Consider the following 26,331-nt stretch of genomic DNA (forward strand, 5'->3'; position numbering starts at 1 on the left):
TGAGAGTGCGGTTGAGGGTTAGGGTTAGGGTTAGGCTGGGATTTAGAGTTAGGGTTAGGGTTAGGGTAAGCGTGAGGGTGAGGTTTATGGTTAGATAAAGGGTTAGGATGAGGGTTAGGGTGAGGGTTAGGGTTAGAGTTAATGTTAGGGTTAGGGTGAGGGTGAGTTTTAGGGTTAGACATAGGGTTGGGGGAGGGTTAGGGTTAGGGTTAGGGTTACGGTTAGGGTGAGGTTTAGGGTTTGGGTTAAGGTTAGGGTTAGAGTTACTGTGAGGATGAGGGTTAGGGTTAGGATTAGAGTTAGGGTGAGGTTTAGGGTTAGTGTTAGGGTTAGGTTTAGAATTACAGTGATGGTGAGGGTGCAGGTGAGTGTGACGTTTAGGGTTAGAGTTAGGGTAAGGTTTAGGCTGAGTGTTAGTGTTAGGGTTAGTGTTAGGCTTAGGGTTAGGCTGAGCATGAGGTTGAGTGTGAGGGTTAGCGTTAGGGATAGGGTGAGGTTTCGTGTTAGGGTTAGGGTTAGATTTAGGGTTAGGTTGAGGTTGAGGTTTAGGGGTAGGGTTAGGTTCAGGGTGAGGGTTAGGATTAGGGTGAGGGTGAGGGTTAGATTGAGGATTAGTGTTAGGGTTAGTTTGAGGTTTAGGGTGAGGTTGAGGGATAGGGTTAGGGTGAGTGCTAGGGTGAGTATGAGGGTGAGGGTTAGATTGAGGATTAGTGTTATGGTTAGTGTGAGGTTTACGGTGAGTATGAGGTTTAGGGTTAGGGTTAGGATTATGATTAATGTTAGGGTTAGGCTTAAGGTGAGGGTTATGATGAGGGTGTGGATTAGGGTTAGTGTTAGAATTAGGATTAGGGTTAGGTTTAGGGTGAGTATGAGGGTTCGGGTTAAGGTTAGGGTTAGGCTTAGTGTTAGGCTGAAGGTGAGGGTTAGCGTGAAGGTTAGGGTTAGGGTGAGTGTTAGGGTTAGGATTAGGGTGAGAGTTAGTGTTCGGGTTAAATTTAGGGTTAGGGTCAGTGTTAGGGTATGGGTTACAGTGAGGGAGTGGGTTAGGGTTAGGTTGAGGGTTAGGGTTATGGTTAGTGTTAGGGTGAGGGTTAGGATGAGGGTTAGGGTTAGGATTAGGTTTATGGTGAGGACTAGGGGGAGGGGGAGGTTTAGAGTTAGGGTTAGGGTGAGGTTTAGGGTTAGGTTAAGCGTTAGGGTTAGGGTGAGTGTGAGGTTTAGGGTTAGAGTTAGGGTTAAGGAGAGTCTGAGGGTGAGGGTTAGGGTTAAGGTTAGTTTTAGAGTTAGGGTTATGGTGAGGGTTAGGGTGAGGGTAAGGCTTAGTCTTAGCATTAGGATTAGGGTAAGGGTTAGGGTGAGTGTGAGGGTTAGGGTTAGGGTTAGGCTTAGGCTTAGGGTTAGGCTTATGGTGAGGGTGAGGGTGAGGGTTAGGGTTAGGGAGAGAGTTAGGGGTAGGGTTACGATGAAAGTTAGGGTTCGGGTTAAGTTTAGGGTTAGGGTGAGTGTTAGGGTTAGGGTTCCATTGAGGGTGAGGGTTAGGGTTAGGTTGAAAGTTAGGGTTAGGGTTAGGATTAGGGTGAGTGTTAGGGTTAGGTTTATGGTGAGGGTTAGGATGAGGATTAGGGTTAGGATTAGGGTTCAGGTGAGGGCCAGGGTGAGGGTGAGGGTTAGGTTTAGTGTTTGGGTGAGGTTTTGGATTAGGGTTAGGGTTAGCGTTAGGGTTAGGGTTAGGTTGAGGGTCAGGGTGGGGGTGAGTATTAGGGTTAGGCTTAGGGTTATTGTTAGGGTGAGGGTGAATTTTAGGGTTAGAGTTAGGTTTAGGGGGAGTTTTAGGGTGAGGTTTATGGTTAGGGTTAGTGTTAGGGTTAGGGTGAGGGTGAGGGTTAGGTTGAGATTTAGGGATAGGATTAGGTTTGGGATTACGGTTAGGGTGAGCATGAGTATAAGAGTTAGTTTGAGGGTTAGGATTAGGCTTAGGGTTAGGCTGAGGATGAGGGTGGGCGTGAGAATTATAGTTAGGGTGGTGCTTAGGGTTAGGGTTAGTGTTATTGTTAGGGTTAGGGTATTAGTTTTGGTGAGGGTGAGGGTGCGGGTGAGGGTTAGAGTTAGGGTTAGGTTTAGGGTGAGGGTGAGGTTTAGGGTTAGATATAGGTTTAGGGAGAGGGTTAGGTTGAGGTTGAGGGTGCGGGTGAGTGTGAGGTTTAGGGTTAGGTTTATGCTTAAACTTAGGTTTATGTTTAGGTTTACCTGAGGGTGAGGGTGAAGGTGAGGGTTAGGGTTAGGGTGAGGGTTAGGTTTAGGGTTATGGGGAGGGTTAGGATGAGGGTTAGGGTTAGGATTAGGGTTAGGGTGAGGGCTAGGGTGAGGGTGAGGTTTGTTTAGGGTTAGGGTTAGAGTGAGGTTTAGGTTTAGGATTAGGGTGAGGGTTAGGATGAGTGTTAGAGTTACATTAAGGGTGAGAGGTTTACGGTGAGTATTAATGTTAGGATTATGTTTAGGGTGAGTGTGAAGTTTAGGATTAGGGTTAGGGTTAGGGTTATTGTGAGGGTTATGGTTAGGGTTACTGTGATGGTGAGTTTGAGGATTAGGGTTAGGGTTGGGTTGAGGTTTAGGGTTAGAGTTAGTATTAGGGTGAGGGTGAGGTTTAGGGTTAGAGTTAGGTTTAGGGTGAGGGTTGGGTTGAGGGTTGGGGTTAGGGTTATTGTTAGGGTTTGGTTTAGAGTGAGAGTTACGGGGAGGGTTTGGGTTAGGGTTAGGTTTAGGGATAGGATTATTGTTAGGGTGAGGGTGAGTGTGTGTTTAGGGTTACGTTTAGGCTTAGGCTTAGGGTTAGGGTGAGGGTTCAGTTGAGGGTGAGAGTTAGGGTTAGGGTGAGGGTTAGGGTTAGGGTTAGGGTTAAGGTTAGGATTAGGGTTAAGTTAAGGACTAGGGTGAGGGTGAGGTTTAGGGTTAGGTATAGGATGAGGTTTAGCTTTAGGGTTAAGGTTAGGGATAGGGTGAGGTTGAGGTTTAGGGTTAGAGTTAGGGTTAGGGTGAGGCTGAGGGTGAGGGTTAGGTTTAGGGTTAGTTTTAGGGTTAGATTTAGGGATAGGGTGAGGGCTATGGTGAGAGTGAGGGTTAGGGTTACGGTTAGGATTACGATTAGGGTTAGGGTTAGGTTGAGTGTGAAGGTTAGTGTTAGGTTTAGGGTTAGGCTTAAAGTTAGGCTGAGGCTGAGGGTGAGGGTGAGGATTAGGGTTAGGGTGAGGGTTAGGGTTAGGGTTATGGGGAGGGTGAGGATGAGGGTTAGGGTTAGGATTAGGGTAGGGTGAGGGCTGGGGTGAGGGTGAGGTTTAGAGTTAGGGTTAGGGTGAGGTTTAGGGTTAGGGTGAGAGTGAGGTTTAGGGTTATTGTTATTGTAAGGTTGAGGCTGAAGTTGATGGTTAGTGTTAGGTTTAGTGTTAGAGTTAGCGTTAGGATGAGGGTGAGGGTTAGGCTTAGTGTTACGATTAGGATTAGGGTAAGGTAAGGTTGAGTGTGAGGATTAGGGTTAGGCTTAGGTTTAGGCTTATGTTTAGGCTGAGGGTGGGGGTGAGGGTGAGGGTTAGGGTTAGGGTGATGGTTAGGGTTAGGGCTAGAGTGAGAGTTACGGTTCGGTTAAATTTAGGGTTAGGGTGAGGATTAGGTTTAGGGTGAGGGCTAGGGTGAGGGTGAGGGTTAGGGTTAGTGTTACAGTAAGATTTAGGTTTAGGTTTAGGGTTAGTGTGAGGGTTAGGATGGGGGTTAGGGTTACGGTGAGGGTGAAGTTTAGGGTGAGGGTGAGGGTTAGGGTTAGGATTAGGGTTAAGATGAGGGTGAGGGTTATTGTTAGGGTTAGGGTTATGGTTGGGGTTACAGTGAGGGTGAGGGTTAGGGTTAGGGTAAGGGTGAGGTTTAGTGTTAGGGTAGGGTTAGAGTTAGGTTTAGGGTGAGGGTGAGATTTAGGGGTAGGGTTAGGGTCAGGGTGAGGGTTAGGTTTAGGTGAAGGTTAGGTTTAGGGTTATGGTTAGGGTGAGGGTTAGGATGAGGGTTAGATTTAGGGTTAGGGTGAGGGTGAGGGTTAGATTGAGGATTAGTATTAGGGTTAGTGTGAGGTTTAGGGTGAGGATGAGGGTTAGGGTTAGGGTGAGGGCTAGGGTGAGGGTTAGATTGAGGATTAGTGTTAGGGATAATGTGAGGTTTAGGGTGAGGATGATGTTTAGGGTTAGGATTAGGGTTAAGATTAATGTTAGGGTTAGGCTTAAGGTGAGGGTTAGGGTGAGGGTTAGGTTTAGGGTTAGTGTTAGGATTAGGATTAGGGCTAGGGTTAGGGTGATTGTGAGGCGTTGGGTTAGGGTTAGGGTTAGGCTTAGTATTAGGCTGAAGGTGAGGGTGAGGGTTATGTTTAGGGTGAGTGTTAGGGTTAGGGTTAGGGTGAGAGTTACTGTTCAGATTAAGTTTAGGGTTAGGGTGAGGGTTAGGGTAAGGGTTACAGTGAGGGTGAGGGTTAGGATTAGTTTGAGGGTTAGGGTTAGGGTTAGGGTGAGAGTGAGGGTTACGGTTAGGGATAGGGTGATGGTTAGGATGAGGGTTAGGGTTAGGATTAGGGTTAGGGTGAGGGCTATTGTGAGGGTGAGGTTTAGGGTTAGGGTTTGGATTAGGATTAGAGTAAGGGTTAGTGTGAGTGTGAGGGTTAGGATTAGGGTTAAAGTTAGGCATAGGATTAGGCTGAGCATGAGGTTTAGTGTGAGGTTTAGGGTTAGGGATAGGGTGAGGTTAAGTGTTAGGGGTAGTGTTAGAGTTAAGGTTAGGTTGAGGGTGAGGTTTAGTGGTAGGGTTAGGGTCAGGGTGAGGTTTATGGTTAGGGTGAGGGTGAGGGTGAGGTTTAGGGTTAGTGTTAGGATTAGGATTAGATTTAGGGTTAGGGTGAGTGTGAGGTTTAGGGTTAGGGTTAGGGTTAGGCTTAGTGTTAGGCTGAAGGTGAGGGTGAGAGTGAGGGTGAGGGTTAGCGTAATGGTGAGTATTAGGATTAGGGTTAGGGTGAGAGTTAGGTTTCGCGTTAAGTTTAGGGTTAGAGAGAAGGTTAGTGTAAGGGTTAGAATGAGGGTGAGTGTTAGGCTTAGGTTGAGGGTTAGGGTTATGGTTAGTGTTAGGGTGAGTGTTAGGATGAGGGTTAGGGTTAGGATTAGGGTTAGGGTGAGGGCTAGGGTGAGGGTGAGCTTTAGGCTTAGGGTTAGAGTGAAGTTTAGGGTTAGGTTTACGGTTAGGGTTAAGGTGAGTGTGAGGTTTAGGGTTAGAGTTAGGGTTAGGTTGAGTCTGAGATTGAGGGTTAGGTTTAGGGTTAGTGTTAGAGTTAGGGTTACAGTGAGGGTTAGGGTGTGATTGAGGGTAAGGCTGTTAGGATGAGGATTAGGGTAAGGGTTAGGGTGAGTGTGAGGGTTAGGGTTAGGGTTAGGGTTAGGCTTAGGGTTAGGTTTAGGGTGAGGGTGAGGGTGAGGGTTAGGGTTAGGGTGAGAGTTAGGGGTAAGGTTAGGGTGAGAGTTAAGGTTCGAGTTAAATTTAGGGTTAGGGTAGGGTTAGGGTTAGGGTTACAGTGAGAGTGAGGGTTAGGGTTAGGTTGAGGGTTAGATTTAGGCTTAGGATTAGGGTGAGGGTTAGGGTTATTGTTAGGGTTAGGGTTAGGATGAGGATTAGGGTTACGATTAGGGTTCGGGTGAGGGCTAGGGTGAGGGTGATGTTTAGGATTAGTGTTTGGGTGAGGTTTAGGGTTAGAGTTAGGGTGTGGGTTAGGATATGGGTTAGGGTCACAGTGACGGTGAGGGTTAGGGTTCGGGTGAGGTTTAGCGTTAGGATTTGGGTTAGGGTGAGAGTGAGTTTAGGGATTGTATTTAGGGTTAGGGAGAGGGTTAGGTCAAGGGTTAGTGTAACTGTTATGGATAAGGTTAGGGTGAGGGTTAGGTTGAGTTTAGGGTTAGGGTTAGGGTTAGGATGATGGTTAGGATTAGGGTATATGAGGCTTAGGGTTAGTGTTAGGCTTAGGGTTAGGGTTACTCTGAGGGTGAGGGTGGGTTGAGGTTCAGGGTTAGCCTGTTGGTTAGGGTTAGGGTTAGGGGGAGCGTTAGGATGAGGGATAGGGTTAGGATTATTGTTAGGGTGAGGGCTAGGGTGAGGGTGAGGCTTAGGCTTAGGTTTAGGCTGAGCATGAGATTGAGGGTGACGGTTAGGGTTAGGGTGATGGTTAGGTTTAGTTAGAGTGAGGGTTAGGATGAGGTTTAGGGTTAGGGTGAGGATGATGGTAAGGATAAAGGTGAGGTTTAGGCTGAGGGTGAGGATTAAGATAAGGGTGAGGGTTAGGATTAGGTTTAGGTTTAGGGTTAGGGTTAAGATGAGGGTTCGATTGAGCATTAGGGTTAGGGTTAGAGTTAGTGTGAGGTTTAGGGTGAGGATGAGGGTTAGGGTTATGGTGAGGGTGAGGGTTAGAATTAGGATTAATGTGAGGACTAGGGTGAGGGTATGGGTTAGAGCTAAGGTTAGGGTTAGGGTGAGGTTTATGATTCGTGTGAGGGTTAGTGTTAGTGTGAGGGATAAGGTCAGGGTTAGGGTTAGTGTTAGGGTGAGGGTAAGTGTTAGGGTGAGGGTTAATGTTAGGGTGAGGATTATGGTTAGGTTGAGGATTAGGGTTAGGTTTGGGGTTATTGTTAGGTTTAGGATTAGGGGTAAGTTTACGGTGAGGGTGAGGGTGAGGGTTAGGGTTAGGGTTAGGTTTAGTGTTAGGGTTAGGGTTAGAGTTAGGGTTAAGGTGAGGGTGAGGTTTAGGGGTAGAGTAAGGGTTAGAGTGAGTGTTAGGGTTAGGGTGAGGGTTAGGGTGGGGGTGACGGTAAGGGTAAAGGTGAGGGTTAGTCTGAGGGTGAGGGTTACAGTTAGGGTGAGGGTTAGGCTTACGGTGAGGGTTAGGGTTTGGGTTAGGGTGAGGGTGAGGGTTAGATTGAGGATTAGTGTTAGGGTTAGTGTGAGGTTTAGGGTGAGGATGAGGATTAGGTTTAGTGTGAGGGCTACGGTGAGGGTGAGGGTTAGGGTTAGTGTTAGGGTGAGGTTTAGGGTTAGGTTGATGGTTAGCCTTAGTGTGAGCATTAGTGTTAGCGTTAGGGTTATTCTTAGTGTGAGCGTAAATGTTAGGGTTCAGGTGAGTGTTAGGGTGAGTGTTATGGTTAGGGTGAGGTTTAGGGTTAGGTTTAGGGTTATTGTTAGGGTTAGGGTTAGGGTTACTGTTACGGTGAGGGTGAGGTTTTGGGTTAGGTTTAGGATGAGGTTTAGGTTTAGGGTTAGGGTTAGAGTTAGGTTTAGGGTGAGGGTGAGGTTTAGGGTCAGAGTTAGGGATAGAATTAGGTTTAGGGATAGGGTGATGGTTAGGGTTAGGCTTAGGCTTAGTCTTAGGCTTAGGCCGAGCATGAGGGTGAGGGTAAGGGTTAGGGTTAGGGTGAGGGTTAGGCTTAGGCTTAGGGTTAGGCTGAGGTTGAGGCTGGGAGTGAGGATTAGGGTTAGGGTGATGGTTAGCGTTAGGGTTAGTGTTATTGTTAGGGTTAGGGTTTGAGTTATGGTGACACTGAGGGTGCGGGTGAGGGTTAGGGTTAGGGTTAGGGTGGGGTTTAGGTTTAGGGTTAGGTTTACGGTGAGGGTGAGCTTTAGGGTTAGATATAGGGATAGGGGGAGGATTAGGGTGAGGGTTAGCTTTAGGGTTAGTGTTAGGTTTTCAGTCAGGTTGAGGGTTAGGTTTAAGGTTAGGGTTAGGTTGAGGGTGAGAGTGCGGGTGAGTGTGAGGTTTAGGGTTAGGTTTAGGCTTAAGCTTATGTTTATGCTTAGGGATAGGCTGAGGGTGAGGGTGAGGGTGAGGGTTAGGTTTAGCGTCAGGGTTAGGGTTAGGCTTATGGGGAGGGTTACGGTTAGGATTAGGGTTAGAATGAGGGCTAGGATGAGGGTTATGTTTAGGGTTCGGGTGAGGGTGAGGTTTAGGGTTAGGGGTAGCGTTAGGCTTAGGCTTAGGGTGAGAGTGAGGTTAATGATTAGGGTTAGGGTGAGAGTTATGGGTAGGGTCAGAGTGAGAGTTAGAGTTCGGGTTAAGTTTAGGGTTAGGGTGAGTGTTAGGGTTAGGGTTACAGTAAGGGTGAGGGTTAGGGTTAGGTTGAGGGTTAGGTTTAGGCTTAGGATTAGGGTGAGGGTTAGGGTTAGTGTTAGGGTGATGGTTAGGATGAGGATTAGGGTTATGATTAGGGTTCGGGTGAGGGCTAGGGTGAGGGTGAGGGTTAGGATTAGTGTTTGGGTGAGGTTTAGGGTTAAAGTTAGGGTGAGGGTTAGGGTATGGTTTAGGGTCTCAGTGAGGGTTAGGGTTAGGGTTAGGGTGAGGGTTAGGGTTAGGGTTTGGGTTAGGGTGAGGCTGAGTTTTAGGATTATATTTAGAGTTAGGGGGAGGGTTAGGTCAAGGCTTATGGTTAGGGTTAGTGTTAGGGTTAAGGTTTAGGGTTAGGGTTAGGATTACAGTAATTATTAGGGTATGTGAGGGTTGGGGTTAGGGTTAGGCTTAGGGTTATGGTTATGCTGAGGGTGACGGTGGGGATGAGGATTAGGGTTAGGGTGATGGTTAGGGTTAGGGATAGGGTGAGGGTTAGGATGAGGTTAGAGTGAGGATTATTGTTAGGGTGAGGGCTAGGGTGAGGGTGAGGGTAAGCTTAGGGTTAGGCTTAGTCTTAGGTTTAGGCTGAGCATGAGTTTGAGGGTGAGGGTTAGGGTTAGGGTTAGGGTTAGGGTGAGGGTGAGTTTGAGGGTTAGAGTTAGGGTAAGGTGGCGGCTGAAGTTGTGGGTTAGTGTTAGGGTTAGTGTTAGAGTTAGGGTTAGGGTGAGGTTTAGTTTGAGGGTGAGGGTTGGGCTTAGGGTTAGGATTAGGATTAGAGTAAGGTAAAGGTGAGTGTGAGAGTTAGGGTTAGGGTGAGGGTTAGTGTTAGGATTATGGGGAGGGTTAAGGTGAGGGTTAGGGTTAGGATTAGGGTTAGGTTGAGGGCTAGGGTGAGGGTGATATTTAGTGTTAGGGTTAGGGTGAGGTTTATGTTTAGGGTGAGTGTTAGGATTAGGGTGAGTGTGAGGTTTAGGGTTAGATTTAGGGTTAAGGTGAGGCTGATGGTTAAGGTTAGGATTAGGGTAGGGATTAGGATTTGGGTAAGGGTTAGGGTGAGTGTGAGGGTTAATTTTAGGGTTAGGGTTATGCTAAGCGTTACATTGAGGGTGAGGGAGAGGGTGAGGTTTACGGTTAGGGTGAGGGTTAGGATGAGAGTTAGATTTCAGGTTAAGTTTAGGGTTAGGGTGAGGGTTAGGGTTAGGGTTACGTTGAGGGTGAGGGTTAGGGTTAGGTTGTGGTTTAGGGTTAGGGTTAGGGTTAGGGTGAGCTTTAGGGTTAGGGTTAGGGTGAGGGTTAGGTTGAGGATTAGGGTTAGGATTAGGGTTAGGGTGAGGGCTAGGGTGAGGGGAAGTTTTAGGGTTAGTGTTAGGGTGAGGTTTAGGGTTAGGGTTAGGGTTAGGGTGATGGTTAGGTTGAGGGTTAGGGGTACAGTAAGGGTTAGGGTTAGGGTTAGGATTAGGGTTAGTTTTAGAGTTAGGGTTAGGGTTAGGGTTAGGGTGAGGGTTAGTTTTAGGATTAGGGTTAGGGTGAGGGTGATGGTTAGGATTAGGGGTAGAGTTAGGGTTATTGTTAGGGTTAGGGTTAGGGTTATGGTGAGGCTTAGCGTTAGCGTTATTGTTAGGTTTAGGGTTAGGCTGAGAGTGAGGGTGGGGGTGGGGGTGAGGATTATGGTTAGGGTTAGGGTTATTGTTAGTGTTATTGTTAGGGTTAAGTTTGCGGTGAGGGTGAGGGTGAGGGTGAGGGTTATGGTTATGGTTAGGGTTAGTTAGGGTTAGTGTTATTGTTAGGGTTAATGTTAGACTTATGGTGAGGTTGAGGGTGAGGGTGAGGGTTAAGTTTATGGTGAGGTTTAGGGTATGGTTTAGGGTTAGAGTTAGTGTTAGTGTGAGGGTGAGGTTTAGGGTTAGAGTTAGTGTTAGGGTGAGGGTTATGTTGAGGGTGAGGTTTAGGGTTAGTATTAGGGTTAGGTTTAGAGTGAGAGTTAGGGGGAGTGTTTGGGTTAGGGTTAGGGTTAGGGATAGGATTAGGGTTAGGGTGAGGGTGAGTGTGTGTGTTAGGGTTAGGTTTAGGGTTAGGTTTAGGGTCAGGCTGAGGGTGAGGTTGAGGGTGAGGGTTAGGGTTAGAGTGAGGGTTAGGGTTAGGGTTAGTGAGAGGGTTAGGATGAGGTTTAGGGTTAGGATTAGGGTGAAGGCAAGGGCAAGGGTGAGGGTGAGGTTTAGAGTTAGTGTTAAGGTGAGGTTTAGGGTTAATGTTAGGGTTAGGATTAGGTTGAGCTTGAGTTTTAGGGTTAGAGTTAGGGTTAGGGTGAGGCTGAGGGTGAGTGTTATGTTTAGGGTTAGTGTTAGGATTAGGGTTAGAGTTAGGTGAGGGTTAGGGTTAGTGTGAGTCTGAGGGTTAGGGTTAGGTTTAGGGTTAGGGTTAGGGTGCCGTGAGTATGAGGATTAGGGTGAGGGTTTGGCCTAGGCTTAGGGTTAGCCTGAGGCTGAGGGTGAGAGTGCGGGTGAGGGTTAGGGTTAGGATTAGGGTGGGGTTTAGGGTTAGGGTTAGGTTTAGGGTGAGGGTGAGGTTTAGGGTTAGATATTGGGTTAGGGTGAGGGTTAGGGTGAGGGTTAGTGTTAGGGATAGTGTTAGGGTTAGGGTGAGGGTGAGGGTTATGGTTAAGTTTAGGGTTAGGGTGAGGTTTAGGGTTAGGGTTAGTGTTATGGTTAGAATTATGGTGAGAGTGAACGTGCGGGTGAGTGTGAGGGTTAGGGTTAGATTTAGGTTTAGGCTTAGGGTTAGGCTTAGGGATAGGCACTGTGAGGGTTAGAGTTACGGTGAGGGTTAGGGTTAGAGTTATGGGGAGGGTTAGTGTGAGGGTTAGGGTAAGGATTAGGGTTAGGGTGAGGGCTAGCGTGAGGGTGATGTTTATGGTTAGGGTTAGGGTGAGGTTTAGTGTTAGGGTTAGGGTAAGGGTGAGGGTAAGATTTAGGGTTAGACGTAGGGTTAAGGTGAGGCTTAGGGTGAGGTTTAGGATTAGGGTTAGGATTAGGATTAGGGTAAGGTTTCGGGTTAGTGTTTGTGTAAAGGTTAGGGTGAGGGTTAGGTTGAGGTTTAGGGTTAGGGTTAGGGTTAGGATTAGGGTTAGGGTGAGGGTGAGTGTGATTGTTAGGGTTAGTGTTAGGCTTACGCTCAGGCTGAGGGTGAGTGTGGGGATGAGGATTAGGGTTAGGGTGATGTTTAGGGTTAGAGTTAGGGTGAGGGTTAGGATGAGGGTTAGGGTTAGGGATAGGGTGAGGTTTAGTGTTAGGGTTAGGTTTAGAGTTAGGGTCAGGGTGAGGGTGAGGTTTAGGTGTAGGTTTAGGGTCCGAGTGAGGGTTAGGGTTAGGTTGAGTGTTAGGGTTAGTTTTAGGGAGAGGGTTAGGATGAGGTTTAGATTTAGGATTAGGGTAAGGTTAAGGGCTACAGTGAGGGTGAAGTTCAGGATTAGGGTTAGGTTGAGGTTTAGGGCTAGGGTTACGGTTCAGGTTAGGGTGAGGGTGAGGTTTAAGGTTAGGTTTAGGGTTAGGTTGAGGTTTAGGGTGAGGGTTAGGATGAGGATTAGGGTTAGGATTAGCGTTAGGGTGAGGGCTAGGTTGAGGGTGAGGTTTAGTGTTAGTGTTAGGGTGAGGTTCAGGGTTAGGGTTAGTGTTAGGGTGAGGGTTAGGGTGAGGGTTAAGGTTACAGTAAGTGTGAGGGTTAGGGTTATGGTGAGGGTTAGTGTTAGGATTAGGGTTAGTGTTAGGGTTATTGTTAGGGTTAGGGTTAGGGTTACAGTGAGGGCTAGGGTTAGTGTTAGGGTTAGGTTTAGGCTGAGGTTGAGTGTGGGGGTGGGGTTGAGGATGAGGATTAGGGTTAGGGATAGGGTTATTGTAAGTGTTATGGTTAGGGTTAAGTTTGCGGTGAGGTTGAGGCTAAGGGTGAAGGTTATGTTTAGGGTTAGGGTTAGGGTTAGGGTTAATGCTATTTTTAGGGTTAGGTTTAGAGTTACGTTCAGGTTGAGGGTGAGGGTGAAGTTTAGGTTTAGGGAGAGTTGTAGGTTTTGGGTTAGGGTTAGAGTTGTGTTAGTGTGAGGGTGAGGTTTAGGGTTAGAGTTAGGGTTAGAGTGAGGGTTAAGTTGAGGGTTACGTTTAGGGTTAGTGTTAGGGTTAAGTTTAGATTGAGAGTTAGGGGGAGTGTTTGGGTTAATGTTAGGCTTAGGGATAGGATTAGGGTTAGGATGAGGGTGAGTGTGTGTGTTAGGATTAGGTTTAGGGTTAGGTTAAGAGTTAGGCTGAAAGTAAGTTTGAGGGTGAGGGTTAGGGTTAGGGTGAGGTTTAGGGTTAGTGTTAGGGGGAGGGTTTGGATGAGGGTTAGTGGTAGGTTTAGGGTTAAGTTAAGGGCTATGGAGAGGGTGAGGTTTAGGGTTAGGGTTAGGTTGAGGTTTAGGTTTAGGGTTAGGGTTAGGGTTAGGGTGAGGGTGAGGTTTAGTGGTATGGTTAGGGTTAGAGTTAGGGTTAGGGTGAAGATGAGGTTCAGGGTTAGAGTTAGGGTATGTTGAGGCTGAGGTTGAGGGTTAGATTTAGTGTTAGTGTTAGAGATAGGGTTAGGGTGAGGGTTAGGGTGGGGTTGAGTTTGAGGGTGAGGGTTAGGCTTAGGTTTAGGATTAGGATTAGGGTAAGGGTTAGGGTGAGTGTGATGGTTAGAGTTAGTGTTAGGCTTAGGCTTAGGGTTAGGCTGAGAGTGAGGGTGAGTGTGAGGGTAAGGGTTAGGGTGAAGGTTAGGGTTAGATTTAGGGTGAGAGTTACAGTTCTGTTAAGTTTTGGGTTAGGGTGAAGGTTAGGATTAGGGTTAGGGTGAGGGCTAGGGTGAAGGTGAGGGTTAGGTTTAGTTTTAGGGTAAGGTTTAGATTTAGGGTTAGGGCTTGGGTTAGGGATAGGATGAAGGTTAGGGTTACGGTGAGGGTGAGGGTTAGGGTTAGGTTGAGGGTTAGGGTTAAGATTATGGTTAGGGTGAGGGTGAGTGTTAGGATTAGGGTGGGTTGAGGTCTAAGGTGGGGGTGAGTGTTAGAGTTAGGGTTAGAATTAGGGTGAGGTTTAGGATTAGGGTGAGGGTTAGGGTTAGTGTGAGGGTTAGTGTTAGGGTTAGGGTTAGTGTTAGGATGAGGTTAAGTGTTAGGGTGAGGGTTAATGTTAGGGTGAGGTTTATGGTTAGGGTGAGGGTTAGGGTTAGGGTTATTGTTAGGGTTACGGTTACGGTTACGGTTAAGGTGAGGGTGAAGTTGAGAGTTAGAGTTAGGGTAAGGTTTAGATTAGGGTTAGGGTTAGAATTAGGGTTAGGGTGAGGGTGAGGTTTAGGGGTAGAGTTAGGGTTAGGGTGAGGGTAAGGGTTAGGGTGAGCGTTTGGGTGGGGTTATGGTAAGGGTAAAGGTGAGGTTTAGGCTGAGGGTGAGGGTTAAAGTAAGGGTGAGGGTTAGGGTTAGGGTGAGGGTTAGGTTTACGGTTAGGATGAGGGTGAGGGTTAGTTTGAGGATTAGTGTAAGGGTTAGTGTGAGGATGAGGATCAGGATTAGCATTATGGTGAGGGCTAGGGTGAGGTTGAGGGTTAGGGTTATTTTAGGGTGCGGTTTAGGGTTAGGGTGATAGTTAGATTTAGTGTGAGCATTAGTGTTAGTGTTAGGGTTGGTGTTAGGGTCAGGGTAAATGTTAGGATGAGGGTAAGTGTTAGAGTGAGGGTTAAGGTTAGGGTGAGGATTAGGAATAGGGTTAGGGTTAATGTTAGGTTTTGGGTTACTGTTACTGTGAGGGTGAGTGTGAGGGTTAGGTTTAGGTTTAGGATGAGGTTTAGGTTTAGGGTAGGGTTAGAGTTAGGGTTAGGGTGAGGGTGAGGTTTAGGGTTAGAGTTAGGGATAGTGTTAAGGTTAGGTATAGGGTGAGTGTTAGGGTTAGGCTTAGGCTTAGGCTTAGGCTTAGGCTGAGCATGAGGGTGAGGGTTAGGTTTAGGGTGAGGGTTAGGATGAGGTTTAGGGTTAGGATTAGGTTTAGGGTGAAGGCTGGGTTGAGGGTTAGGGTAAGGGTTAAGGTTAGGGATAGGGTTAGGTTTAGGATTTGGGTTAGGGTGAGGGTCAGTGTGAGGGTTAGTGTTAGGGTTAGGGTGAGGTTTAGTGCTGGGATTGGTTAGGGTTAGGGTGAGACTGAGGATTAGGGTTAGGTTTATGGTTAGGTTTAGGGTTTGGTTTAGGGTTAGGGTTAGTGTTAGGGTTAGGATTAGGGTTAGGGTTAGGGTTAGGCTGAGGGTGAGGGTGGGTGTGAGGATTAGGGTTAGGTTTAGGTTGATTGTTAGGGTGAGGGTGAGGTTTAGGTTTAGAGTTAGGTTCAGGGGGAGGGTTAGGGTGAGGTTTATGGTTAGGGTTATTTTTAGGGTTCAGGGGAGGGAGAGGGTTAGGTTGAGATTTAGGGATAGTATTAGGTTTAGGATTAGGGTTAGGGTGCGGTGAGTTTGAGGATTAGGGTGAGAGTTAGGCTTAGGCTTAGGGTTAGGCTGAGGGTGATGGTGGCTGTGACGATTAGGGTTAGGGTGATCGTTAGGGTTAGGGTTAGGGTTATTGTTAGGGTTAGGGTTCGAGTTCCGGTGAGGGTGGGGGTGAGGTTTAGGGATAGGGTTAGGGTGAGGGTGAGGTTTAGGGTTAGATATTGCGTTAGGGTGAGGGTTAGTGTTAGGGATAGTGTTAGGGTTAGGGTGAGGGTGAGGGTTAGGTTTAGGGTTAGGGTTAGAATTATGGTGAGGGTGAGGGTGCGGGTGTGTGTGAGGGTTAGGGTTAGGTTTAGGGTTAGGCTTAGGGTTAGGCTTAGGTTTAGGCTGACTGTGAGTTTGAGGGTGAGGTTTAGGGTTGATGAGGGTTAGGGTTAGAATTATGGGGAGGGTTAGGGTGAGGGTTAGGGTTAGTATTAGGGTTAGGGTGAGGGCTAGGGTGAGGGTGATGTTTAGGGTTAGTGTTAGGGGGAGGTTTAGGGTTAGGGTTAGGGTTAGGTTGAGGGTGAGGTTTAGGCTTAGACTTAGGGTTAAGGTGAGGCTTATGGTGAGGTTTAGGATTAGGGTTAGGATTAGGATTAGGGTAAGGTTTAGGGTTAGTGTTTGTGTTATGGTTTGGGTGAGGGTTAGGGTTAGGGTTAGGGTTAGGATTAGGGTTAGGATGAGGGTGAGTGTGATTATTAGGTTTAGGGTTAGTGTTAGGTTTAGTTAGGCTTAGGCTGAGGGTGAGTGTGGGGGTGAGGATTGGGGTTAGGGTGATGTTTAGGGTTAGGGTTAGGGTGAGGGTTAGGATGACGTTTAGGGTTAGGATTAGGATTAGGGTGAGGGTTTGGGTGAGAGTGAGGCTTAGGGTTAGGGTTAGGCTTAGGCTTAGGGTTAGGCTGAGCATGAGGTTGAGGGTGAGGTTTAGTGTTAGGGTTAGGGTTAGAGTTAGGGTTAGGGTGAGGGTGAGGTTTAGGGGTAGGGTTAGGTTCAGGGTGAGGGGTAGGGTTAGGGTGAGGGTTAGGGTGGGGTTGATGGTAAGTGTAAGTTTTAGGTTTAGGCTGAAAGTGAGGGTTATGATAAGGGTGAGGGTTAGGTTTAGGGTGAGGGTTATGGTTAGCGTTAGGATGAGGGTGAGGGATAAGTTTGAGGATTAGTGTTAGGGTTAGTGTGAGGTTTAGGGTGAGAATGAGGGTTAGGTTTAGGGTGAGGTCTAGTGTGAAGGTGAGGGTGAGGGTTAGATTGAGGATTAGTGATAGGGTTAATGTGAGGTTTAGGTTGAGGATGTGGTTTAGTGTTAAAGTTAGGTTTAGAATTAATATTAGGGTTAGGCTTAAGGTGAGGGTTAGGGTGAGGGTGAGGTTTAGGATTAGTGTTAGGATTAGGATTAGGGTTAGGATAAGGCTGAATGTGAGGGTTAGGTTTGGGTTAGGTTTAGGCTTAGTGTTAGGCTGAAGGTGAGGGTGAGGGAGGAGGCTTATGGTTAGGTTGCAGGTTAGGATTAGGCTTATGGTGAGGGCTAGGGTGAGGGTGAGGTTTAGGGTGAGCTTGAGGTTTAGGTTTAGGTTTAGGGTTATGGTGAGGTTGAGGTTTAGGGTTAGAGTTAGGGTTAGGGTGAGGCTGAGCTTGAGGGTTAGGGTTAGGTTTAGTGTTAGAGTTAGGGTTACGCTGACGGTTAGGTTGAGGGTGAGGGTTAGGCTTAGTGTTAGGATTAGAATTAGGGTAAGGTTTACGGTGAGTGTGAGGGTTAGGGTTAGGGTTAGGGTTAGGTTTAGAGTGAGGGTTAGGATGAGGATTAGGGTTAGGATTAGGATTAGGGTGAGGACTCGTGTGAGAGTGAGGGTTAGGGTTAGAATTTGCATAAGGTTTAGGGTTAGGGTTAGAGTTAGGGTGAGGGTTAGGATGAGGGTTAGGGTTACAGTGAGGATGAGAGTTAGGGTTAGGGTGAGCTTTAGGGTTTGGTTTAGGGTTTCGGTGAGGGTGAGGGTTATTGTTAATGTTAGGGTTAGGGTTACGGTTAAGGTGAGGGTGAAGGTTAGGATTAGGGTTAGGGTGAGGTTTAGTGTTAGGGTTAGGGTTAGGGTTAGGGTTAGGGTGAGGGTAAGGTGTAGGGTTAGAGTTAGGGTAAGGGTGAGGCTGAGTTTGAGGATTAGGTTTAGGGTTAGTGTTAGAGTTAGGGTTAGGTTGAGGTTTAGGTGAGGGTGAGGGTGATGGTGAGTCTTAGGCTTATGTTTACGATTAGGATTAGGGTATGGGTTATGGTGAGTTTGAGGGTTAAGGTTAGGCTTAGGGTTAGGGTTAGGCTGAGAGTGAGGGTGAGAGTGAGTGTTAGAGTTATGTTGAGGGTTAGGTTTAAGGTTAGGGTGAGAGTTAGTGTTCGGTTAAGTTTAGGCTTAGGTTGAGGGTTAGGGTTAGGATTAGGGTTAGGGTGAGGGCTAGGGTGAGTTTGAGGTTTAGGATTAGTGTTAGGGTAAGGTTTAGGGTTAGGGTTAGTGTTTGGGTGAGGGTTAGGATGAGGGTTAGCTTTAAGATTATGGTTAGGGTGAGGGTGAATGTTAGGATTAGGGTTAGGGTTAGGGTTAATTTTAGGGTTAGGATTAGTGTTATTGTTAGGGTTAGAGTTAGAGTTATAGTGAGGGTGAGGGTGAGGGTTAGGGTTAGTGTTAGGGTTAGGGTGAGTTTTAGGGTAGGGTTAGTATTAGAGTTAGGGTGTGGGTGAGGTTTAGGGTTAGATTTAGGGTTAGGTGGAGCGTTAGGTCGAGGGTTAATGTTAGGGTTAGCGTTGGGCTTATGGTTAGGGTGATGGTTAGGTTGAGGTTTAGGGTTAGGGTTAGGTTTACGGTTAGGGCTATGGTGAGGGTGAGTTTTAGTGTTAGATTTAGCGTGAGGTTTAGCATTAGGTTTAGGGTTATGGTTAGGTAGAGGTTGAGGTTAAGGTTAGAGTTAGGGTTAGGGTGAGGCTGAGTGTGAGCTTTAGGGTTAGGCTTAGTTATAGAGTTAGGGTTAGGGTGAGGGTTAGGGTGTGGGTGAGGGTTAGGCTTTGTGAAAAGATTATGATTAGATTAAGGGTTAGGGTGTTGTGACAGTTAGGGTTAGGAAGAGGTTTAGGGTTTGGGTTAGGGTTAGAGTTAAGGTAAGGGTGAGGGTGAGGTTTAGGGTTAGAGTTAGGGTTAGTGTTCGGGTTAGGGTTAGGGTGAGGTTTAGGCTTTGGTTTAGGCTTAGGTTTAGGCTTAGGCTTAGTCTTTGGCTGAGCATGAGGGTGAGGGTTAGGGTTAGGGTGAGGGTTAGGGTTAGGGTGAGGGTTAGGGTTAGGGTTAGTGTTAGGGTTAAGATGAGGTTTAGGGTTAGGATTAGGTTAGGGTGAGGGCTAGGTTGAGGCTGACTGTGAGGGTTGGGGTTAAGGATAGGGTTAGGATTAGGATTAGGGTTAGGGGGAGGGTGAGTGTGAGGGTTAGGGTTAGGGTTAGGCTTAGGGTTAGGGTGAGGATTAGGGTTAGGGTTTGGTTTAGGGTGAGGGTGAGGCTGAGGATTAGAGCTAGGGTTAGAGTTGCAGTGATGATTATGGTTATGGTTAGGGTTAGGGTTATGTTTAGGTTTACGGTGGGTGTTAGGGCTAGGGTTTGGGTTAGGGTGAGGGTGAGGCTGAGGATTAGGGTTAGGTTTAGGGTTAGGGTTTGGTTTAGGTTTAGGGTTAGTGTTAGGTATAGGGTTAGGGTTACGGTGAGCGTTAGGGTTAGGGTTGGCTTAGAGTTAGGCAGAGGGTGAGGGTGGGGGTGAGGATTAGGGTCCGTGTTAGGGTTAGGGTTATGGTTAGTGTTATGGTTAGGGTTAAGTTTGCTGTGATGGTGAGGCTGAGGGTGAGGGTTATGGTTATGGTTAGGGTTAGGGTTAGGGTTAGTGTTAGGTTTAGAGTTAGAGTTACATTGAGGGTAAGGGGTAGGGTTAGGGTGAGGTTTAGGGTTAGGGTGAGGGTGAGGTTTAGGGTTAGTGTTCGGGATAGGGGGACGGTTAGTGTGAGGTTTAGGGTTAGAGCTAGATTTAGGGTTAGGGTGAGGGTGAGGTTTAGGTTGAGGTTTAGGGATATGGTTAGGATTAAGATTAGGATAAGTATTAGTGTCAGTGTGAGGGTTAGGGTGAGGGTTAGGTTTAGGCTTAGGGTTAGACTGAGGGTGAGGATGATGTTGAGGGTTAGGGTTAGGGTGCGGGCTAGGGTTAGGTTTATGTGGAGTGTTTTGATGAGCGTTAGGGTTAGGATTAGTATTAGGGTGAGGGCTAGGTTGAGGGTGAGTTTTAGGGTTAGGGTTACAGTGAGGTTTAGCATTAGATTTAGGGTTAGGGTTAGGGTGAAGTTGAGGTTTAGGGTTAGAATTAGGGTTAGGGTGAGGCTGAGGGTGAGGGTTAGGATTAGTGTTAGAGTTAGTGTTAGGGTGAGGATTAGGGTGTGGGTGAGGGTTAGGCTTAGTGATTGGATTTGGATTAGGTAAGGTTTAGGGTGTGTGTGAGGGTTAAGGTTAGGATGAGGTTTAGGTTTATGGTTAGGGTTAGAGTTAGGGTTAGGATGAGGGTGTGGTTTAGGGTTTGAGTAAGGGATAGTGTTAGGGTTAGGGTTAGGGTGAGCGTTAGGCTTAGGCTTAGGCTTAAGTTTAGGCTTAGGCTTAGGCTTAGGCTGAGCATGAGGGTGAGGGTGAGAGTTAGGGTGAGGGTTAGGTTTAGGGTTAGGGTTAGAGTTAGGGTTAGGATGAGGGTGTGGTTTAGGGTTTGAGTAAGGGATAGTGTTAGGGTTAGGGTTAGGGTGAGCGTTAGGCTTAGGCTTAGGCTTAAGTTTAGGCTTAGGCTTAGGCTTAGGCTGAGCATGAGGGTGAGGGTGAGAGTTAGGGTGAGGGTTAGGTTTAGGGTTAGGGTGAGTGTTAGGATGAGTTTTAGGGTTAGGATTAGGGTTAGGGTGAGGGCTAGGTTGAGGCTGACTGTTAGGGTTAGGGTTAGGGATAGGGTTAGGTTTAGGATTAGGGTTAGGGTAAGGGTGAGTGTGAGGGTTAGGGTTAGGGTTAGGCTTAGGGATAGGGTGAGGGTTAGGTTTAGGGTTTGTATTCGGGTGAGGGTGAGGCTGAAGATTAGGGTTATCCTGAGGTTTAGGGATAGGCTGAGGGTGAGGGTGGGGGTGAGTATTAGGGTTATGTTATGGTTTTGGTTATTGTTATTGTTATGCTTAGGGTTAAGTTAGTAGTGAGGGTGAGGCTGAGGATGATGGTTACGGTTAGGGTTAGGGTTATTGTTAGGATTAGTGTTATTGATTAGTTTAGTGTTAGAGTTATGGTGAGGTTGAGGGTGCGGGTGTGGGTTACGATTAGGGTGAGGTTTATCGTGAGGTTTAGTGTTAGGGTGAGGGTGACTGTGAGGTTTAGGGTTAGAGTTAGGGTTAGGGTGAGGGTTAGGGTGAGGTTTAGGGTTAGGGTTAGTGTTAGGGTTAGGGTGAGGGTGAGGATTAGGTTGAGGTTTAGGGATAGGGCTAGCTTTAGGATTAGGGTTAGTGTGAGGGTGAGTGTGAGGGTTAGGGTTGAGGATTAGGCTTTGGCTTAGGGTTAGGCTGAGGATAAGGGTAGGGCTGAGGATTAGGGTTAGTGTGATGGTTAGGGTTAGGGTTAGTGTTACTGTTAGGGTTAGGTTTAGAGTTATGGTGAGGGTGAGGGTGGGGGTGAGGGTTAGGTTTAGGGTTAGGGTGAGGGTTAGTGTAAGGGTTATGGTGAGGGGAGGGTTAAGGTTAGGTTGAGCTTTAGTGTTAGGTTAGGTATAGAGTTAGGGTGAGTATGAGGGTTAGGGTTAGTGTGAGGTTGAGAATTAGGTTGAGGGTAAGGTTTAGGATTAGGGTTAGTGTGAGGGCTAGGGTGAGTGTGAGGTTTAGGGTTAGGTTTAGGATGAGGTTTAGGGTTAGGGTTAGGGTGAAGGTGAGGTTTAGGGTTAGAGTTATTGTTAGGATGAGGCTGAGGGTGAGGGTTAGGGTTAGGGTTAGTGTTAGAGTGAGGGTTAGGGTGAGGGTTAGGATGAGGGTGAGGGTTAGGTTTAGGGTTAGGCTTAGGGTTAGGGTAAGGGTTCGTGTGAGTGTGAGGGTTAGGGTCAGTGTTAGGCTTAGGCTTAGGGTTAGGCTGAGGGAAGGGGGAGGTTGAGTGTTAGGGTTAGGGTGAGGGTTAGGTTTAGTGTTATTGTTAGGGTTAGGGTTAGATTTACTGTGAGGGTGACGGTTATGGTTAGGTTTTGGGTGTGGTTGAGGGTTAGGGTTAGGGTTAGGCTGAGGGTGAGGTTTAGGATTAGATATAGTGTTAGGGGCAGGCTTAGGGTGAGGGTTAGTTTTAGGTTTAGTGTTAGTGTCACTGTTAGGGTTAGTGTTAGAGTTGGGATTAGGGTGAGTTTTAGGGTTAGGTTTAGAGTAAGTGTTAGGGTGAGGGTGAGGGTTAAGTTGAGGTTTAGGGAAAGGTTTAGGTTTAGGATTAGGGTTAGGGTGAGGGTGAGTGTGAGTTTTAGGGTGAGGGTTAGGCTTAGGCTTAGGGTTAGGCTGAGGGAGAGGGTGGGGGTGAGGACTAAGGTGATGGTGATGGTTCGGGTTAGGGTTAGTTTTATTGTTAGGGTTAGGCTTAGTGTTAGGGTTAGGGTGAGGGTGAGGGTTAAGTTGAGGTTTAGGGTTAGGGTTACAGTTAGGGTTAGTGTGATGATTAGTGTTAGGGTTAGGGTTAGTGTTAGGGTGAGGTTAAGTGTTAGGGTGAGAGCTTGGTTTAGGGTGAGGGTTGTGGTTAGGGTGAGGTTTAGGATTAGGGTTAGGGTTAATGTTAGGGTTAACTTTAGGGTGAGGTTTAGGGTTTAGGTAAGGTTAGAGTTAGGTTTAGGTTGAGGGTGAGGTTTAGGTTTAGAGTTAGGGTTAGGGTGAGGCTGAGGTTGAGCATTAGGTTTAGGCATAGTGTTAGGTTTAGGGTTAGGGTAAGAGTTAGCGTGAGGTTTAGGGTTAGGGTTAGGGATAAGTTTAGACTTAGGGTGAGGGTGAGTTTGTGTGTTAAGGTTATTTTTAGAGTTAGCCTTAGGGTTAGGATGAGGGTGAGGTTGAGGGTGAGGTCTAGGGTTAGATTCAGGGTTAGAGTTAGTTTTCGGGGGAGGGTTAGTATGAGGGTTAGAGTTAGGATTAGGGTTAGGGTAAGGGCTAGGGTGAGGGTGAGGTTTAGGGTTAGGGTTAGGGTGAGGTTTAGGGTTAGGGTTAGGGTTAGGGTGAGGGTGCGGTTGAGGTTTAGGTTAAGAGTTAGTGTTAGGGTGAGGCTGATGGTGAGGTTTAGGGTTAGGGTTAGTTTTAGGGTTAGGGTTAGGTTGAGGGGTAGGGTGAGGGTTAGGGTGAGGGTGTGGTTTGGGATGAGGATTAGGGTTAGGTTTAGGCTGAGTGGGAGCGTTAAGGTTAGTGTTAGTGTTAGAGTTAGGGTTAACGTGAGGGTTAGTTGAGGGTGAGGGTTAGATTTAGTGTTGGGTTAGGCTTAGGTTTAGGCTGAGGTTGAGTGTGAGGGTTAGGATTAGTGTTAGAGTGAGGGTTATTGTTAGGATCAGTGTTAGGGTGAGGGTTAGGGTTAGGGTTAGGGTGAGTTTAAGGATGAGGATTAGGTTTAGGATTAGTGTTAGGGTGAGGGCTAGGCTGAGGGTTAGGATGAGGGTTAGGATTACAGTAATGGTGAGGGTTAGGGTTAGGGTGAGGATTATGATTAGGATTACGGTTAGGGTGAGGATGAGGGTTAGGTTTAGGGTTAGTGTTAGGGTTAGGGGTAGGTTTAGGGTTAGGATTAGTGTTATTGTTAGGGTTAGCGTTAGAGTTATGGTGAGGGTGAGGGTGAGGGTTAGTTTTAGTGTGAGGGTTAGTGATAGGGTTAGGGTTAGTGTTAGAGTGAGGGTAAGTGTTATGGGGAGGGTTAGGGTTAGGGTGAGGGTTATGGTTAGGGTGAGTGTTAGGGATAGGGTTCGGGTTAGGGTTAATTTTAGGGTTAGGGTTAGGGTTACGGTTATGGTGAGGGTGAGGTTATGGATTAGGCTTAGGCTTAGGGTGAGGTTTAGTGTTAGGGTTAGGGATAGAGTTAGGGTTAGGGTGAGGCTGAGGGTGTGGCTTAGGGATAGGGTTAATGTTAGAGTTAGGGTTAGGGTGAGGGTTAGGTTGAGGGTTAAGTTTAGGGTTAAGATTAGGGTTAGGTTGAGGGTTAGGTTTAGGGTTTGGGTTAGGGTGAAGGTGATGCTGAGTATTAGGGTTAAGTTTAGGGTTAGGGTTAGATTTAGTGTTAGGGTTAAAGTTACAGTGAGGTTTAGGGTTAGGGTCAGGCTTAGGTTTAGGCTGAGGGTGAGGGTGGGGTTGAGGATTAGGGTAGGGGTTAGGGTTAGGGTTAGGGGAAGGTTAGGATGAGCATTATGGTAAGGCTTAGGGTTAGAGTGAGGGCTAGGATGAGGGTGAGATTTAGGGTTAGATTAGGGTGAGGTTTAGGGTTAGGTTTAGGGTTAGGGTGAGGCTGAGGGTTAGGATTAGGGTTATGGTTAGTGTTAGAGTTAGGGTTAGGGTGAGGGTTAGGGTGAGGGTGAGGTTTAGACTTATGTTTAGGATTAGGATTAGGGTAAGGGTTAGGTTGAGTGTGAGGGTTAGGGTTAGGGTTAGGGTTGTGCTTAGGATTAAGCTGAGGGTGAGGTTGAGGGTTAGGTTTAGGGTTAGGTTGAGGGTAAGGGTTAGGGTTAAGGTGAGCGTGAGGGTTAGGTTTAGGTTGAGGTTTAGGGTGAGGGTAAGCGTTAGAGTTAGTGTGAGGGTTAGGTTTAGGGTTAGGGTTAGGCCTCGGGTTACACTGAGGGAGAGGGTGAACATGAGGTTTAGGGTTAGGGTGAGGTTTAGCGGTAGAGTTAGGGTTAGGGTGAGGGCTAGGGTGAGGGTTAGGGTTAGCGTGAGGATTAGATTAGGGGTAGGGTGAGGGTGAGGGCTAGACTGAGGATTAGTGTTAGGGTTATTCTGAGGTTCAGGGTGAGAATGAGGGTTAGGTTTAGGTTGAGGGTGAGGGTTAGGTTTAGGGTGAGTGTGAGAATTAGGGTTAGGTTGATGGTTTGTGTTAGGGTTAGAGTTAATATTAGGGTGAGGGTAAGTGTTAGGGTGAGGGTGAGGGTTAGGGTGAGGGTTATAGTAAGGTTGAGGATTAGGGCTAGGGTTAGGGTTACTGTTAGGGTTAGGGCTACGGTTACGGGGAGGGTGAGGGTGAGAGTTAGGTTTAGGGTTAGGATGAGGTTTAGGGTTAGGGTTAGAGTTAGGGTTAGGGTGAGGGCTAGGGTGAGGTTTAGGGTGAGGGATAGGTTTAGGGATAGGGTTAGGTTTAGGATTATGGTGAGGGTGAGTGTGAGGGTTAGGGTTAGGGTTAGGGTTAGGCTTAGGGTTAGGGTGGGGGTTAGGGTTAGTGTTTTGGTTAGGGTGAGGGTGAGGCTGAGGTTTAGGGTTAGGTTTGGGTTAGGGTTTGGGTTAGGTTTAGGGTTAGGTTTAGGTTTAGGGTTAGGGTTACACTGAGTGTTAGGGTTAGGGTTAGGGTTTGGCTTAGGGTTTGGCTGAGGGTGAACATGAGGGTGAGGATTAGGGTGAGTTTTACAGTTAGGGTTATTGTTAGTGTTATGGTTAGGGTTAAGTTTGCCGTGAGGGTGAGGCTGAGGGTGAGGGTTATGGTTAAGTTTAGGGTTAGGGTTTGGGTTAGTGTTATTGTTAGGTTTAGAGTTAGAGTTACTTTGAGGTTTTGGGTGAGGGTGTGGGTTAGGGTTAGGGTTAGGTTTAGTGTGAGTCTTAGGTTTATGGTTAGGGTGAGGGTGAGGTTTAGGGTTAGAGTTAGGGTTAGGGGGATAGTTAGCGTGAGGTTCAGCGTTAAGGTTAGTGTTAGGTTTAGGGTGAGGTTGAGGTTCAGGTTGAGGTTTAGGGATAGGGTTAGGTTTAGAATTAGGTTTAGGGTGAGGGAGAGGTTGAGGGTTAGGGTTAGGGTGAGGGCTAGGGTTAAGCTTATGTGGAGGGCTTGCATGAGCGTTAGGGTTAGTATTAGGGTTAGGGTGAAGGCTAGGGTGAGGGTGAGTTTTAGGGTTAGGGTTAGGGTGAGGTTTAGCGTTAGGTTTAGGGTTAGGGTTAGGGTGAGGTTGAGGTTTATGGTTATAGTTAGGGTTCGGGTGAGGCTGAGGGTGAGGGATAGTGTTGGGGTTAGGGTTAGAGTTAGGATTAGGGTGAGGGTTAGGGTGTGGGTGAGGGTTAGGCTTAGTGAAAGGATTAGGATTAGGGTAAGGGTTAGGGTGTGTGTGAGGGTTAGGGTTAGGATGATGTTTAGGTTTAGGGTTAGGATTAGAGTTAGGGTTAGGGTGAGGGTGAGGTTTAGGGTTAGGGTTAGGGTTAGTGTTAGGTTTAGGGTTAGGGTGAGGGTTAGGCTTAGGGTTAAGCTTAGGTTTAGGCTTAGGCGTAGGCTTTGGCTGAGCATGAGAGTTAGGGTTAGGGTTAAGGTTAGGGTGAGGTTTAGGGTTAGGGTTAGGGTGAGGGTTAGGATGAGGTTTAGGGTTAGGATTAGGTTAGGGTGAGGGCTAGGTTGAGGCTGACTGTGAGGGTTGGGGTTAGGGATAGATTTAGGTTTACGATTAGGTTTAGGGTGAGTGTGAGTGTGAGAGTTAGCGTTAGGGTTAGGCTTAGGCTTAGGCTTAGGGTGAGGGTTAAGGTTAGGATTTTGGTTATGATGAGGGTGAGGCTGAGGATTAGTGTTAGGTTTAGGGTTAGTGTTAGGGTTAGATTTACAGTGAAGTTTATGGTTATGGTTAGGTTTAGGGTTAGGGTGGGGGTTAGGGTTAGGGTTTGGGTTAGGGTGAGGGTGAGGCTGAGGATTAGGGTTAGGTTTAGGTTTAGGGTTTGGGTTAGGTTTAGGGTTAGGTTTAGGTTTATGGTTATGGTTATGGTGAGGTTTAGGTTTAGGGGTTAGCTTACGGTTAGGCTGAGGTTGAGGGTGGGGGTGAGGATTAGGGTTAGTGTTAGGGTTAGGGTTATTTTTAGTGTTATGGTTAGGGTTAAGTTTGCTGTGAGGGTGAGCCTAAGGGTGAGGGTTATGGTTAGGGTTAGGGTTAAGTTTAGGGTTATTGTTAGGTTTAGAGTTAGACTTACTTTGAGGTTTTGGGTGAGGGTGAAGCTTAGGGTTAGTGTGAGGTTTAGGGTGAGGTTTAGGTTTAGGGTTAGGGTTAGGGTGAGGGTGAGGTTTAGGGTAAGAGTTAGGGTTAGGGGGACAGTTAGCGTGAGGTTTAGGGTTAGGGTTAGTGTTAGGTTTAGGGTGAGGGTGAGGTTTAGGTTGAATTTTAGGGATAGTGCTAGGTTTAGGATTAGGGTAACGTTGAGGGTGAGTGTGAGGGTTAGGGTGAGGTTTAGGTTTAGGCTTAGTGATAGGCCGAGGGTGAGGGTGAGTTTGTGGGTTAGGGTTAGGGTGAGGGCTAGGGTGATGGTGAGTTTTAGGGTTAGGGTTAGGGTGAGGTTTAGCGTTAGGTTTAGGGTTAGGGTTAGGGTGAGTTTCAGGTTTAGGGTTGGAGTTAGGGTTAGGGTTAGGCTGAGGGTGAGGGTTAGGCTTAGTGATAGGATTAGGATTGTGGTAATGGTTACACTGTTTGTGAGGATTACG

Source organism: Dipodomys merriami, unplaced genomic scaffold (assembly GCF_024711535.1).
Source record: "Dipodomys merriami isolate MVZ:Mamm:240054 unplaced genomic scaffold, mDipMer1.0.p SCAF_108, whole genome shotgun sequence".
Taxonomy (NCBI): domain Eukaryota; kingdom Metazoa; phylum Chordata; class Mammalia; order Rodentia; family Heteromyidae; genus Dipodomys; species Dipodomys merriami.